The sequence below is a fragment of the Eleginops maclovinus genome, chromosome 17, assembly GCF_036324505.1.
Source record: "Eleginops maclovinus isolate JMC-PN-2008 ecotype Puerto Natales chromosome 17, JC_Emac_rtc_rv5, whole genome shotgun sequence".
In the NCBI taxonomy this organism is placed as follows: Eukaryota; Metazoa; Chordata; class Actinopteri; order Perciformes; family Eleginopidae; genus Eleginops; species Eleginops maclovinus.
In genome coordinates this window covers 6,500,593-6,515,850 of record NC_086365.1, presented here as the reverse complement: position 1 = coordinate 6,515,850, position 15,258 = coordinate 6,500,593, and the positions used below count along the sequence as shown (strand labels likewise).

At 41.1% G+C, this 15,258-nt stretch overlaps 1 protein-coding gene across 1 annotated transcript in view; it reads left to right on the top strand.

Moving 5' to 3' along the window:
* The first annotated feature begins 7,689 nt into the window (after positions 1–7,689).
* Positions 7,690–15,258, top strand: part of ptn (pleiotrophin) — a 38,975-nt gene continuing 31,406 nt past the window's right edge. Inside the window, exon 1 of the mRNA XM_063905093.1 lies at positions 7,690–7,851. The gene's annotated coding sequence lies outside the window, so the exon portion shown is untranslated. The remainder of the gene's footprint in view (positions 7,852–15,258) is intronic.

The window sequence follows — 15,258 nt, the reverse complement described above, 5'->3', positions numbered from 1 at the left end:
TCTTCTTCCTCCCCAGCCCCTGACAAGACCAGACACAGTCTACCAAATTCACTTTCCCCCATTTCCGAAGGACCCATCCCTACTGCTAACCCTAACCCTACCCCCTCCCCCTACCCAAACCAGGTTTTGCATCCCACTCACAATCCTAACCCTAACCCTACCACTAACCTCTCCCCCCACCCTAACTCTAACCTCTCCCCCCACCGTAACTCTAACCTCTCCCCCCACCCTAACCTGGGCTTGTATCCCCATCCTAATCCCAACCCTAACACTAACACGAACCCTAACCTCTCCCCCCACCCTAACCCTACCCTTTACCCGACCACTTCCTCTCACCCGAGCCCTACCACTACCTGTCATTTGTACCCTATTTTCCCTCGGTCCCGGCCTAACTATCTGCCCAGTCTTAAACATAAACGATCCATACCCCAAGTATACGTCAACCACACTCCCACCAACCCTCATCCAGAAACCCCAACTCAGGTTAACCCACCCAACATTACCCCGTCTAATGTCATTGTATATACTCGGGACTCAATAACTCCCCTCTCTTTGCCCTCTGCAGGTGTTGCGGGCCTCCGGGTGGACGCGGTTGGGCTTGGTGGCCCAATGGAGTGTGCACCAAAAAAGAACAGGGAGATCCCAATGATGATTGACACCCTAAGGGTCAAACTGACCACACCCAGGGTCCAATCTGAAATCTCCCTGGTCCACTCTGTTGGGATCACACCACCTGCCGGGTGCTGCCCGGTCGCCCCGGCACCTGCGGAACCCAGTCTTAACCTCCGGGCTACCTCCCTCCCTAACGGCTCTACATCCTTGTCTCCCCCTCTTCCCTATCCTCCTCCTCCTTCTTCTCCTCCCCCTCCCCCCATTCCCATTCATCTATCCCCAGTCCCCTCTACCATTCCCTCCACCACCTCCCTTGCCACCGTCTATCCCTTCTGCTCCCACCTGGTACACCTGCACCAACCACACAGCAAGAGAAAGGCGCAAGGTACAGGACTGGTTTCTAAAACCTAGGAAACCAGTCCTAATCATTGGGGACTCGAACATCAGAAACATTCCACCACACACACTTCCCCGGAGCTAAAGTATTCCATCTGATGGAATTCATAGGGAAGACCAAACCAAACCCGGCTACCACACTTGTCATCTTGTCTGTGGGTATCAATAACAGGGAACATGACCCTAAACTAACTACCATCAAACAACTCCGGGTTCTGTTCAAACGAGCTACGGTTATCTTTCCTAATGCAGACATCAGATTTCCCCTTCTCAATTTTTCACCACACCTCACTACCGAACAGAAACATAATCTGAAATTCCTCAACAATAAATTGGTCACTGAACAGAACGTCCTATTCGAGATACCCCATGACAAGTTCACCACCATACAAGACAATATCCACTGGACAAAACCCACGGCCACACTTATATTCAAAAACTGGTGCGAGCAACTGGCCTTATGACAAACACAGAACCCCAACCCACACACAACCACCCAAGGATCCGCACGTGATGACCTGGGGAGGGACTCCTTATCCACACTACTAAATCTATCCAAAACATTTCTCCCTTCTGCAGAACAGCAACAGCTACTGAAGAGGGGTCTAACATTCATTCCGCGCCTATCTGCATTCGACTGGGACCTACATCAATATCACCGCAGACTAAAAATCATTGACCACTTTCACCCCGCCAAACCACATTCATACACCCTTTTTAAACACCCCTCCAACCAGACAGACAGGCCCTGGGTACACATCGACCGAACGCAGGGCCTTGAAACAGCTCACTAAACACCCCAACATCATCATAAAACCGGCAGACAAAGGCTCAAATATAGTAATTATGGATAAATCACAATACCTCGCTGAAGCCAATAGACAACTTACCAATCTTCACCATTACACACCCATCCCATGTAGCATTCAACCCCATACACAGATCAAACTTAGAGAAATAATTCAGTCCCTTTACAATAATAAATACATTAATGCCCAGCAAAAACATTTCCTTTTCAGACCAGACCAACCTCGACCCCATCAATTTTACCTGCTTCCCAAAATCCACAAGGACCCCACCACCTGGACCATTCCCTTTGAGATTCCTCCCAGTAGACCGATAGTTTCCGACTGCAACAGCACTTCCTATAACACGTCACAATACATTGAACATCATTTCGGCCCCCTCGCCACCCAACACCCCAGCTACATCAAGGACACCTATCTCTTTCTGGAAATCATCAGACCCATGGTTGTTCCAACTTCATCACACCTATTCACCATTAACATAGACAGCTTATACACCAACATTGACTCACAACTAGGACTACAGGCAATTTCCTCCACTTTCACCAGACACCCAGACAACAATAGACCGGACAACCAAATAATAGAATTACTGGACCTCTGTTTGAAAAACGAGGCCAACGATTGGTGGACCGTTGGACAAAGGAAGAGGGCTGAGAAAATCTGGATCTCAAAACTGGGAACTACCACACCAAAGAGTCTTAATGACAATGTTTGCAGAACCCATAATGGACCTCAGGGTCCCCCCTCAGTGCCCCCGATCTGTCAGTAAATCACGTGACGGACGGACGGACAGACAGACAGACAGACAGACAGACAGACATACAGACAGACAGACACAGATCAACAGGCCAGTGCCACCTCTCATAGACATGACCCAAAAACCTCAACCCTAACCCAAATCTAACCCTGACCAACAACTGAAAATATAACTTGAATCATGGATGTAATTATTATCATGCTCATGCAGTTCCCCTCAGCTTTGTGAGGCGTTTTAGGTATTTCATAGTTCTGAAATGTATTGTATAGTTTTTTTGTACTTTGTAGCTGTTTGTAGATATGTTTCTATTTTCCCATATTGTTATAACTAAAACCACTGGAGTTTCTAATATCTATTCAGTACATGAGACGCTTCCCAGGTTAGGAAATTCTGTTTTTGACGTTTCTTTCACAGGGCAGATACACAAACTAAGCTTGACTTTTGTTGACATCGCTAGAGGGCATTTGTGTCACATTGTGTTGACAACTTAAACCACACCGGTGTCAAAAGAAAGATTTCCTAACTCGAGAAAAAGGTACGAACTGAGGAAAATGCATTTTGGCCTTGGCGATGTTATACTATGCGACCTAATATTATATTCTGAGGTAAATATTTTCTTTTTCTCATGATATTTCTGGTTGGGAAACACTTTTCTATTCACATCAAAGGTTAAGTGTTAGATGCGGTTGTATATTGAATATATTGCAAAGCTGTCAGAGATTTATAATTGAGGTCGATATGAATAAACTTGACTTGTTTCATTAGGTGTACGGTACACAGCTGGATACAGTATTTAGCCTGATACAAATTTATATGGCGGTCATAGCCCCACAGATGTTCAGTGACTCTCTGTGTGTGTGTGTGTGTGTGTGTGTGTGTGAGTGTGTGTGTGTGTGTGTGTGTGTGTGTGTGTGTGTGTGTGTGTGTGTGTGTGTGTGTGTGTGTGTGTATGTGTGTGTGTGTGTGTTTGTGTGTTTTGTCTTGTGTCTGATATGACGTGGGGCCTAGCGGGATACGGTCGGGGAATAACATTGTCAAGACACTTTGTTCTTTCATTTTGTCCTTATGCACTATTTTTGCATGATGAATTCAATCCAAGCACAATGACTGTGAAGAAAGCAAACATGAGCCCTTGACTGGAATATGTTTTTGACTGATTTGATAAGATGTTCTAAGGCCTAGCTATGTTCCCTCCCTCTCTTGCAGCCATAAATTCAACCTCCATTTCCTTTCCGACAGGTTGGGCAAAGTGAATATTTGCTAGTAATGAAAAAAGGTGGAAAATGACTTTTCCGGCATTTTCTGGCACTCTCATCTGTGGGTTCAACAATGGGATGTAGAGGCAGAGCCAATGGAGCTGTGGTTAGAAAAAAAAAAACTTCGACAGGCTGATTTCATTTGGTTTCATCATCCTCTCACAGCATGCAGACCAAGTGACTGCTCTCTTCTCATTGCGCTGCTGATGGACATACACAACGAACAGGGCTAGTGGGGCTTGACAGTGACTCTATCCACGGCTCTGTTCAGGCACAGAAGTACAGCAGCAAGTTTAATTGAGTAAAAACAACGACTGAGTTGTAGAATTTAATATAAAGATCATATTTCACTCCTTTATATCTGTTTAAAATAGAGTGAAAAAATAATCTTGGCCATCTTTTGTCCATCATTTTTTTCTCATACCTCATTCTAATCAAATGAAGGAAATGATATCATTGGAGGAGCTCCTGGTGGATGGCACTAAAGCATATCGCACACTTAGGGGAGGTCCGAAGGGGGTGCAAATGGATGGAATGTATTATTAATGAGTTGAATATGAGACGGCATCGGTGAAATGGTATATCGTTATCAGCGGGGGTATGAGTCATACTAATTACTGACCACCAATGGGGCTGATGCTAAAATCCCCAACCGTGCAACATGATGCTGAACATGTGGAACTGCAGTGTTTGCAGCTCCAGCACACAAACGAGGGTTGGGCACCATTAAAAAACAAAGTATTGTGCATTAGGTGGTTAGGAAAATAGAGATCGGAAAGACATCATTCCCTTTTTGCAGGATTTCTGAAATGATATTGCTTTTTGATTTGAGCACAGAAATAATGCTTGATGCAGCTTCCGCTTTTCTAAAAATCAATGCCTTTGTTTCTGCTCCTTACCAACTCATCTAATATTTTGCTGCTGGACTATTGCTCGTCAATTATGACATTTTTTCAACCCACCATCTCTTTAATGACTTTCAAAGAAAGATCTCAGTCGCTAGGCAAAAGGTGTTTAAGGCGCACCACTCACTCTCCTTTTTGAACTTTAAATTTGAATACTTGTGACTGAGTTGTGGTCTCTTCTGAATTATTACATCGGCGCTCACCCCTTACCTCTTCACCTCACTGTCAACCTTTTCTGTAGCAACCTAAAATAAGTTGTACAGTTTGATAGTGAAAAGCTGATTTTCAGACTTAAGATTTGGACTAGCTTCCAAAATTGAGGGTACTGACGACTTTGCTGCTGCGAAATGTTGATATCTCCCATTTTGACATGATTAAACCACAAATGAAGACAAAGAAGAAACAGCCAGTCCATGCATTGCCACAAATCATAAATATTTATAATTATAAAATATGCATTGAAAGAAGCTACCGGGACAAACTTCCTCTTCTGAAGAACACCAGCTCCAGATCAAAAGCATATTCGAGAAGTTGTCTTCTCAACGGCTGTTACCAAAGGTCACGAATAAACTTTGTGACGCCAACATGGTGGAGGACTCCTTAACGTTAAAATGATTGATTCACAACTGCGCAAACGTCTTCTACTAATGAAGATGAAGCAATATACTAAACCACTAGAGCGAACTTGCAAGGTTTTCTGAAATTTATCGTCATTTTTGAGAGGAAAATGTATCTGTGTGTAATTAAAATGGTCAGGTCTTTGCTAATAAAGACTTAACTTTTACCTTGAGGATATGACACTCATTGGAAAGGAGGTAAGACTCCACTTCACTGGAAGTTTTCTGTAAAAGTTTTAATAACAAAGTTGACCATTGGTGATCTCTCCCTTGGAATTAATAATGCTGAGTCTTCATCACAATGTTTAATGGCTATGGAATATGCTTCCACCTGTGAATGACTGTTAAATTAATGAAATGGTGCATTATAATCACATTGTGAATAGCTCAGAGTATCACCTTAACAAAGGTCTCCGGCACTAAAATGGGTTATCTGATAATTATGAGAGTAAGGGTTGCTGCTTTGGCACTATGAGGTATTTTTTCTCTAGTGCAGAATGAATCTGTGCCAGCCACTCGATCAGTACCGCAAGCCAAAGAAGAGACAGCCTCATAAAGTGAAATATACAGCCATTTCTCTGTGTGTGGACTACACAGAGTTTACAGAGGCAGCCTGACATCAGTATTGTACACAGGGCTTTGTGGACAGAACTAATGGTACACTTTATTGATCGTGTGTGCTGTAATCTGTCAATCCAGCTGCGACAGAGTGCTGGGACTGCTTTACAGGGTCATCTCCAGCCATCTGCCTTTCTGAACAACCAGAGAGTATCTACAACTTACTACAACATTGCCACGAAAAGGATATCCGCCCACCAAAGGGAATTGGATCCAAGAGGAAGAGGGAGACAAGGAGAGAAAGACATAATATTATAGATTGGCAGATAGCACTCGAGGAGGTTCAATTGTCTAAATTCTAATTTGAAAAAAAAATGGGCCTTGTTTTAAACAGTGTGTCACTCTTATAATATAATTAACTGGTGTTTTGTTTAGGACTGAAATGATTCCTTAGTGATCAATTAGTGAAAAGGCTAATCAGAGTTTGGCAAGTCACGTGTTCTATGACTGATTACTTATTAAAAAATCATTACTTTTAAAATACTTCACACCAAATACATTTGTTTCATTACTAGTTATATTGCTAAGGTGACTTAAAACAACTTCAAAGCATCGCCTAGCCATGCATTAGTCGTGGATATGCACCACTTGGTCTGTATAGGTCTACCACTTTGGTCTACACAGAAACGTTGTGCTGATGGACTGCCATGACATTTTACAAAGATATTCATGATCTCCACATGATGAATATTTAAGTCTTTGGGTTTGGAGACAAAAGTTATAGGTATCATCTGAATTTTCAATTGCGACATCGGTAAATCACTTATTTTTAGCTCAACATCTTTTTGGCCGCCAGTGTCTCAGCTAAGATGAATTGCCATGGATTGTACTAACATTGACGTGCCCCTTAGGAGGAATTGTAATAAATTAGACGGATACCTAACTTTTCATCAATAAAGCTTGCTTCGGGTCAAAATGTTAATATCCAATACTTTGGTTTATGACAAAACATCTGTCTGAAGTATTTACCTCGGGCTCTGCAAAGCATATTTTTCACTTTTTCTGTCACATTCCTAAACCAAATGATGAATCTATTCATCAAAGAAGAGAGGTTCATCAATCTAATTTGACAGAAAAAAACTATCTATAGCTTGATAGCCACAAAACCAGGATAGAAAGTTAGACAACCATTCAATCAAGAGACAAAAACTTGGTAAAACTCAGATTCACATGGCACTACATATCATTTTGCCGTGCTTGCGCATACTAAAAGCTTAAAAACCAATGCAGAGCCTGGCTGGTGTTTGTCAATAATCTATTGATTGCTGTGGTTGGACTCACTTTTCCATGGATCAACACGATATTTTATATAACTCTGTGTGGTTCGGCTGGGCTTCACACTGTGGGCTCATCCAACATTGTGTTTTTTGCTTTCTTGCTACTCCTGAATATTAGTGTCCCTGTTCACATTTGGATTGCTGTCTTTCAACCGTCTCCCTTCACGTTCTGTTATATGTATCCGTGTTTCTCTTTTTTTCTCTCTCACTGCTCTTCCTCCTCCTCGTCCCCAAGGCTCTCCCAGGCTCTTAGCTGCTCTCCATTTCTCTTTCTCTCACACTCTCATCTGCAATCTCACATCTTCTCTCTGGTGTCTCAGTGAGTGCCAGGCAGGGCGTCCCTGGAGTGACCTTGGGGGTAATGAGCTCCTGATCACGAGTCAGGAAACCCAGCATTCAATACCCAACCCAGCACCCTCCCCTCACCCCATGCAACACACACACAAAAAAAGAAAAAAAACACTACACAGCTATTGCATGCTCAGCCCACAAAGAGAAATAGTATTGGAGAGACAGGGCAGCGGGGCAGAGGTGCAGATGAAAAGAGACTAGTGAAAATACTTCTTCAAGTTCTGATATACAACTACCAGACCTCCAAAATAAAGTAAGTGGATTCATTTTCCGGAGGAACGCTAACAGATTCATAGCTTTTGTGGGTAGATGATGGTGAGATGGTTTTCTAGAGCAGAAGACATTCAAGTTCAACTGTATTCTGTGCAGAAAGACTCGGAAGCACAGAGGGTCTGAAGGCCAGTTTTGGACTGTGTTTCTTAGCATGTGTATCTGTGCGTACAGTATGTTGGGGATGGGATTTATATGACTGCTAATATCAACCCCTCTGTTGTTTTCAAATTTTGCAATAAAACAAGTTTGGATTAAGTTGCAAAAGACAACTCAGTTAAGTGTTAAAAGAATGTTTTGGATTTATGTATTTTTCTGACATTTTTTCGCCTTAATATTTTACCAAAACGCTTCTGTAGACATGGTCTTAATCGCTTTGTTGCTCTTCCCATTTGGAGCAGATTTTGCCCAGAGGCTGTTGATAAGAGATAATAAATATATGAAAACATAAAAGACTATTAAGTTTAAAATACTGAGATTTATAACTGCAGATGGAAAAGTGTTGGGTAAACAATTGGAAAGTCACAATAATCCATCCGCCATGGGCTATGGACTGAGGTATTAAATCAGTAACAGGGCCGTCTCCTCAGCGATTAGACTTCAAACATCCATATGTTTTGTTTATTATTGCTATCAGCCAAGTATATGCAAGCCCAATTAAGCATGTCTGTGCATGGGTGCTGGTTGAAGTAGGCCACTTTTGCCGAGGATGTGGTAATTTGGGTCAGGCCTGACTGGAATGACAAACCCGGAGCGGCTGTATTGTAGCAGCGCGATGTGGTCCGGCAGACCTTCTGCTTGCGTTGCCATGGCTTTCTTCAGCACTGGTATAACAACCCGAGTCAGACCAAACAGTGCTCCTCTCTGTCTTATGGGAATTCCTGCTGTGTTCAAAAGCTCTCTCCAGGCTCATTCTTGCTCGAAATGAGGTGTCCGCTTCATTTCTTTAGAATCAACACATGGTGTGGTCCTAATAAAAGAGCTTGGGGAGATTAAACACGAGGTGGAGATGAGCTTGAGAAACCAGCTTTGGGTCGGTAGGAAGTCAGAACACAATGTGGATTAAGCTGGATGAAAGCCAGGAGGGCCAAACTCATAAAACTGCTTCATTCCTAAATAACTCCTGACATTTTATTTCCAAGATGGCCACTTGGAGGCCTTTAAGAGACATTTTACACATTCTGCCCTTTTCTCTTGTTAAATGCTTGCCCCACAAACTTCACCACGTGATCGTTCCTATATGTCAAGACCAAGCACAAAGCCAGTTCATTTCCTTCTGTGTCTACACAAATGCTTTGACGAGACTGCTCTCCATGGAGGAGCCGGAGCAATAAGGCATAGAAATGCGCTCTTAGGGCCCTGAGAAGTCCGCTCCAGGGGGGAGGGAAGAGCTGTGAATGGAGCCAATTCTCATCTATAGGGCACAAGCAAGTGGGAGAGAGAGAAAGAGAGGGTAGGGGGATGAGGACATACACAAAGATCCTCACATTGAGTGGCTGGTTTATTCTTGTGGGGTACGCACTGACCCCTCACATGCGGGATGAACAGAATGAGCCTTGATGGGGTCCGGAGGGCCTCCAAAGAAAGGGAGGAGGTATAAAGAGAGGAACAGAAGAAAAGAGGAGGGGAGAGGTGCCAGGAGAGAGGCCTGTCGAGGAAACATCCTTTATTGCATCAAGTTGTAGGCGTCATATCGCAAGAACATCCAAAACCAGAGCTGGTAAACAAAAAATAAACTTACATTTGAAATAACTATTGTGGCCACCATTCCTTCCTTTCAAAACCTGATTAAAGGGGTTCGCAAAGTCAGAGCAGGAAACAATCATCCAGGTTTTAGCAGACAGATAACGGTAAAATAATGGTCATTATTAAAACAGCAGAACCTGAGATATTCTTATTCTCAGTATAGGCCAAGCACCATTCATCCTACATTTGCCACAACCCAACTCAGAAGCACCAGTTTGTTCCGTGTACTGCCATGGTCTCACTACGACACATCACCTCCAGTGTTAATCAAAGAGTTATTAGTTCTGATGACAAGTACCCTGAACTTGATACATAAAATGGTAGCATGCTCCTTTAAATAACCCCTGTTAAAAGGTGGAGAAAGCGGACTTTCTAGTTAACTCTGATCTACTGTATTTGTTGTGTGTGTACACAGTTTCCTCATGAGAGATCATTACCATCTTGAATGCCTTCAGTGTTAGTTTTAACTAAATTACTGCCTTGATAACAAGCTTCCAAATCCTCTGACGACTCAATTCAGTAAGTACAACATACTCAACCAATAAAAAGCCAGAGTCAGAACCACAAAACTAGTTTTAGCTTCTGCACAGACCTCTAGGAAAAACCCCAAGATTGCCACTGAACTCTCCCCATTTCTTTGATTCAGCTGTTGCCATACGCAGTTAGTCTGTTGGGTTAATAGTAAAGTGCAAAAACGTTCTCATAGAGACGCCAAGCAGGCATCTCTCTCATTACAGGCAGGGAAGACCATCTGATCCGTCTGAAAAAAACTCTAAACCGGTGATGAGAGATTGTTCTTGTTGTGTGGTGTTGGTCTGAGGAAGCGCATTGACCTGGCTACTAATTTCCTTAAGTTGAGGAATTTAAAAACACAGGACAAGGTTTGTGTTTGTTTCTGGGCATGTTGTGAATTCTGCAATGGCATTTTGATCAGAACCAAACCTCCAACATCTAGTTTTGCCATCTAAAAAAAGTGCTTATCTCTGTCCTTCCTCAGATTTTCTGCTTTTCCTTTTCGAAAAACAAATATCAAATTGTGGGCTGCATCTCTTCTGCCCCGCTGTTGGCTTGATCTGGTGTTTGATCCTCGGAGAGCTAATGATAACCCGAGGCCTTCCCCTGTAATCAGTCAGCTCATTAGTTTCCAAATCAGTCACACAGCCACCCACACACATGCAAACACACAAACACACAAACTGTCCCCAGACCCAGTAGGTGACTAATACAGTTTCATACCTACTGTAAAAGTAAATTGGACTCTAACATTTAATTGGATGTGGTCTGCTGCAAATTAAGATTTAGTCAGACATAAGTATTGGAGTTTTAGCTTATTTACTACACACTCTGATAACTAAAAACTTTCAAACCATGTTCAGGGTTTTTTCTAAAAAAAATATAGTATGAGGGCGCTGTTCTTGTATATAAGATATATCAATTGTAGAGAGAACATGACGCCCCTTTTCAAGATGGTGCCACAGACGTAAACAACAAGACTTTGGAGCACCGTAAAAACAAAGCTGTCTGTGCCGTCTGATGTTCTATTTGACACGGTTTTCATATTTTTGGAGAAACTTTACCCTTATTGACAAAGAGAAATATTGCTTTCTGGCATCACTTTAAAATCTAACGAGGAAGATCAGCATTTTAGTATGAGGGCGCTGTGCCCCTGTTACCGGGTTGGGCAAAACCCTGATGGTAATGGTCCACCAAAAAAACACCGTCTTAAAGAATCTTTTTTTGTTCATTTCCACATTTTTTGTCCACGTTTGTCTTTTTGGGGAGCATTTAATGATAATTATATATATAACAATAGTAACTTAAATGCTAATAATTTAAAAACCCTAACCCTAACACCCACACATTCCCTATGTTATGACATACTTGTCAATTCTGTTTTAAAGGAAGCTTTCTCAATCTCAATTCAAACTGGATTTTCTATAAGTAGCAATTCGAAAGGTTTGTCTTATTTGAAGGCAAGGCAAGTTTATTTATATAGCACCTTTCAACAGAAGGCAATTGAAAGTGCTTTTCAAACCTGAAAGACATTAAGAGCATTAAACAATATTGCAGTATAAACACATTATAAAAAGCCATTTAAGAGCAAAGATAATGAGATAAACACATCTATATAAAATACAAGAATAAAAGTCACAGTGCAATGTTAGATCAAGACAGTTCGATTAAAAGCAGCGGCAAAAAGAGTAGTAAGAGTTGCAGCGGTTGAAGCTGTTGCACAACCAGCAGGATTCTTTCTTACTGCGTATTAAAGTCTGGTTAAAAGCGTCTGCTGAATGAAATATAATGTAATGAAAATCACTATGCAACAAAAATGTATGTAGACAGGTGGATTACACAACTAAGTAAAAGTCTGCCAACTAGTTATAATACCAGAAGTTAATGAGCTCCTGGAACAGTTGCCAAACATATGTATGTATAAAATAGTATATATGTTTGTGCCTATTTGATATCTTGTCTCTGGGGGTGGAAAGCCCAAACTCAGGAGTAGAAAGAAAGTGACACCTGGTGTGTGGGGTCGTGAATGAAATGCACTTTTCTTGTTTTATAGTCTATTAAATCTCACTCTTTCATACCAGCTTTCCCTTTAAATGTCTGCGGAATGATTTGTTTCCTGTCTGATGACTGTAGACCTCAGTACCTGTTCACAGACACCGAGCTCAGTTTGTTTCGAATGCCTCCAAACAGCGTGGGAGGGCGCTTGTTTGATGTGTTCAAGGCACAGTCTGTACCTATGATGTACTTCAGTTATGTTTTATGGCTGTAATGTCTAAGGAGATGGATTGTGCTCGTATTGAAGTTGACATTCTTTGACTTTGACACACATGGCAGTATATTATATTTGTTCTTTCACTCTCATTACATTATTGCTCCTGTTTGTTATGTTTGTCATGTCCCTAAGCCTTACAATTGTAATGAATATATTACCCAATGTCTACATGTTTCTGTAGAATATTTGTATATATTTTGGTTGTGGAATTATGTATTTTACAGTATTCAAATGTATTGTTCAGTATTTCTTTAGATACTCCAATGATGAACGTCTTTTCTCCTGTGAAAATATAAACATTTGCTGCTAATGTTAATTTTGGTTATGAGTATCTATCTATCTATCTATCTATCTATCTATCTATCTATCTATCTATCTATCTATCTATCTATCTATCTATCTATCTATCTATCTATCTATCTATCTATCTATCTATCTATCTATCTATCTATCTATCTATCTATCTATCTATCTATCTATCTATCTATCTATCTATCTATCTATCTATCTATCTATCTATCTATCTATCTATCTATCTTTCTATCTATCTATCTATCTAAGCTAAAGTGGGCTGGGAAAGTTTTACTCGCAACGGTATTGTTTTGATCAGAATTGTTTGACGAAAAAATGTATTAGGATTTGGGGTTTTGGACACTATTTTTGAACCAAACAACATTAACATATATTATATTTAAGTCAGTTTCCAGCAGAGCAGCGTGGACCCAACAATTGATGGCAGAAAACACCTTCCAAAAGAAGGCAAGAAAAAAAAACTGAACCGGACTCTTCCAAAGATGAGAAAAAAGGGATGTGACAACAATTAACAACAATTAACAGCAAACCAACACTTAAACACTTGCAAGACTAATCACAGGGACAAGACACAGCTGGGGGGGGAGGCAAAAGAAAAAGGCGCCAGGTGAACAGAATCAGGTAATCAAACAGGAGGGAAAACACAGACAGGAAGTAAAAGCAGACACGATACAGGGAGTGAATAAATAAATGAAACAGGAAATGGACATAGAGTATTTTGACAATACAGGTAATAGATGTCGCTAAATTGTCTTTATGCTGCTTGATGCTGGGAAGATATATAGTGGGGTTTTTTGTTAGTAAATCTACTTGGTTAAGTTCAGGAAAATATTGTGGTTTTAGTATAAACTTGGTTAATTAAGGTTACATACCTAAGCTCACAAGTTGACTTTTGGTTTGGACCCAAATGGAGGTCTCCTGTTTTTATTATTGTGTTTATTTGCATATCAAACCATCTTAATTCCACATTGGCTCCCATCACAATGTACGTCACTAGAGATTGCCTATCGATAAACATAAAGATGGGTTGTAATAAGCTGCTTGCAAATACAACCAATACGATATGTAGATAAGGAGCTAAAGAGGAGCTTGTATATTTTCGCATTAGCTTTTGTCTGATCTCATAAGCAGCTTAAACAGTTCCTGCAGTGTACAAGATGTAGTCTTTGGACAGAGATACTATAGTTGGATATCTTTAGCAAATGTCATACGGGGAATACAGGTCCTAAGGGTGCTCCCCCACCCTTTTTGTGTGTGTGTGTGTTCAGGCTTCAGAGGGGAGTGGGGAGTGTTTGTATTCCTCTAATGAACTGAGGGATGATTTTATCTCACTCACGCACCATGTCATCAGAGAGAATGCTTAAAACTAAAGGGAGGAGAGTTGGACCAACTTCAGTTCTGTGTACCATAAAAAAAAAGATAACCATTTTACAAATGCACTATTAGACACATACAGAAATGGTATTTTTTCAATATTGACCATCTGACTATTCCTTTATTAGTCCCTTTGTTGATGATTACAGGTGCAGAAGTAATAAAAGTAAAGCATAATCGACTCCGAAAACCTCTCCCTAAATGCAGAACCTGGCTAAACCCTGAGGGGACTATTAAATAACCTACGACCAATATGCTGGCAAAGCTCCACCTAAATGCTGAAATCTATTTGCTAAATCAATGCAATCTTGTTTTATTCAGAGTCACTTCTTAGGCTGCTTTGTAGCCGGGAGTTGCTTCGACTCGACCAGTGGAGTTATTAGCGATATTATAATCATTTCTACAGAGAGTATTTGATTCTTACCAGGAGAAAAATTGTGTGTAGGTGACGAAGGAAAGGAAAAAGCATTCAGAGACGTGTGGTAGGAGGTCGTTCTCAATCACAGACATGCCGGGGTTTGTTGTGATGTGACCACTGATGTTGAATGGAAAGTTAAATTGATCGTGATCATCGCTGTGGGACACCGTCTGCCACTTAGTGTCTCCATTCCAATCCTATTGCTAATTGGATTGCTAATGGTATTGTTGCGCAGGAATGAAAAAAACTTCTCTGATTAGAATGGTTTGAATAGTCAATTGTGAAATTTAGTTGTGTTTTTAAGCATGGTGATCACCTGAAAGAGAGATCCAATTCCTCCAACAATGCTCTCTTCAATGGAGGCACGGAATTGATATGTTTAGGGTAGAAAAGCTCCACATTTTGCACCTTGTAGATGTTTTTTATCAGGCCAAAGTGTGGTTACCAGGCTGCTTTAAGCACCACATCTCAATATTTAAAACCAAAATAATTTTCAAACAGTTTATAAAAGCCTCCTACCGCCAAAGGGGCCATCTAATCCTTGGTTAAATCTCAGCAAGTTATAATCTGCCCCAGTGGAGAGGTTCTGCAACTCTGGGACGACATCCTCCCTTGAGGCACCACAATCTGGAAGAAAATATGATTTGGAAAGTTAAACACCTAAGATTGATAGGCAGTGGATTAGATATAGGCCCACTTCATGCTTGCAAACACCAAGGATGGTTTAATGTCCACCCACCAGTAAGTAATTAGAA